The sequence below is a fragment of the Orycteropus afer genome, unplaced genomic scaffold (genome assembly GCF_000298275.1).
Source record: "Orycteropus afer afer isolate SDZICR_OR568_19922 unplaced genomic scaffold, OryAfe1.0 scaffold00090, whole genome shotgun sequence".
NCBI classification, from domain to species: Eukaryota; Metazoa; Chordata; class Mammalia; order Tubulidentata; family Orycteropodidae; genus Orycteropus; species Orycteropus afer.
In genome coordinates, this window is record NW_006921677.1 from 6,933,735 (window position 1) to 6,935,977 (window position 2,243).

General features: G+C 36.4%; 1 protein-coding gene across 1 annotated transcript in view; it reads right to left on the bottom strand.

The window, feature by feature from the left end:
• Positions 1–2,243, bottom strand: part of CCDC7 (coiled-coil domain containing 7) — a 370,614-nt gene that overhangs the window by 98,723 nt on the left and 269,648 nt on the right. The gene's annotated exons all lie outside the window — the stretch shown is intronic.

The window sequence follows — 2,243 nt, forward strand, 5'->3', positions numbered from 1 at the left end:
TTCCAGAAGGTACAGGAAAATAAAGGTTAAACAGAGAAAAATAATCCCACTGAACAGAGATCAATGTTTAGGTCTAATGAGATTATTAGAATGTATGGAGCATGGTACCAGAAAGAAAGGAACTAAGAATAGAAATCTGCATAAGGTTCTGTGAGCCTTTGGTCAAATACTGAATTGCACATGCACAGTACAAAACACCATCAAGTCTTGTAGATATAACTTACTGGGACCTGTGAGTTGGAGATCCTAGACATTCCATAGTGCTATGAGACACTGAAGCTTTCATTAAGAGGGGAGAAACCTTGCTAATACCCAGAACACTTAGCTGAGAACTCAGAAATGCCACACCTTGGAAGTAAAACTAACCCCAAAGGAAGAATAATCTAGACATGGACTAATAAAGCCCAAAACCAAACTTCAAAAGGGCAAAAATTCTTAGCCATAACCAAACACCTTGAAAGTATGAGTTACTGAGCTTGGAGGCTCAACTGGCATATCATACTCCACAAAGAATATGTTCTACATCCTACTTTGGTGAGTAGGAACTGAGGTCTTAAAACTTCATGAATAGCCATCTAAGTGGCATAAGGTCTCTCACTGTATGAAGCAAAAAAGAAGGAAGAAAATAAAAACACAGAGAAACAATTAGTCCAAAGGAACCACACAAACATCAGACTCTACAACCCTGAGACTAGAACTAGATGGTGTCCAGCAACTGCTGCCGTTTGCTCTGAAAGAGATCATAAGAGAAGGTCCTTGAAGGAATGTGAGGAAAATGTGGAACAAGACTCAAAATTATAAGTAAGACCAGGCTTACTGGTCTGATAGAGACTGGTGGAACCTCCAAGACCATGGCCTTTAGTTACCCTTCAAGCCTGGAACTGAACTCAACCCCATGGCTCAACTTTCAACCAAATAATACATAAACTACTAAGGTGAACAATAACACCAAGGAGGTTCACCACTCCTTAGAACAATTAACTATACAAGATCAAAATAGCAGTATAGTATTTGTGTAGAAAGAAAACTAAGAAGGCAGGAAGGGATAAAAAAAAAAAAAAAAAGAGGGATAAATGGAAATGGAAAACACAGGGAGGAAGTGGGGAGAGGACTGTTATATTGTAGGGATTGAATTAATGTCACAAAATAAAATGTGTATGAATTGTTGAATGGAAAACCGATCTGTTCTTTAAACCTTAACCAAAATCACAATAAAAAGTCTTTGAAAAAATTTTAAAAAGGACAAAGCTAAGCTATCAATAAATTAACTTCCTTCAAGGACAAAAAGCAACAATCTTAAAAGAAAATGTAATTCATATTCACAAAACATAGTAATCATAATATAATGAAAAATATTAGACATGCACATAGGAAAATCAGGGGGAAAAGTCAATAGAAAGAGATGCAGAGATGGCACAGATTTTAGAATTAGTTGATAAGGACTTAAAGAAACAGCTATTATACATATGTTCATGACTAAAGGACAAGATGAACATATGAGAAAACTGTTGGAGATTCTCAACAGATAATTAACCCAAAAACAAAAATTGCCTTCGAGTTAATTCTGATTCATACCAACAAAGAACTAGAAACTATTTTTTTTTTTAAAAGAAGAATTAAAATTCTTCAGCTAAAAATACAATATCTGAATGAAAATTTATTGGATGGACTTATCACCAGAAGAAGACAATAACTTCTCAATATCCAGTAAAATTACAGGTACATGTACTGAATTGAACTGTGCCTCCCAAATATATGGGCTGTAAATTCTAACTTCTAGACCTGTGGATGTAATCACATTCAGGAACAGTTAAGAAAACTGTTCTTTGTTATGCTAATGAGGCGAAAACCAGTGTAGGGTAAGTTTTAAACAAATCACTTTTGAGATACAAAAGAGTAGATTAGAAACAGAAGGAAGCAGGCACAGGGGGAAGACCAACTCTGTCTGAAGATGATGGAAGTAGACCAGTCTACAACCACAGGAACTGTAAGGATGGCTGACTAGAGAAGCTGAGACAAGGATTTCCCTCCAGAACAGAGAGAGAGAAAACTTTCCCCTAGAGCTGGTGCCCTGGATTTAGATTTAAAGCATTCTAAACTATAAGAAAATACATTTCTGTTTTTTTAAGCCACACACTTATGGTTTTTCTGTTATAGGTTTGTTGTTGTTGTTAAATGCCGTCGAGTCATTTCCGACTCATAGCAACCCCATGCACAGCAGAACGAAACACTGCCCGATCCCG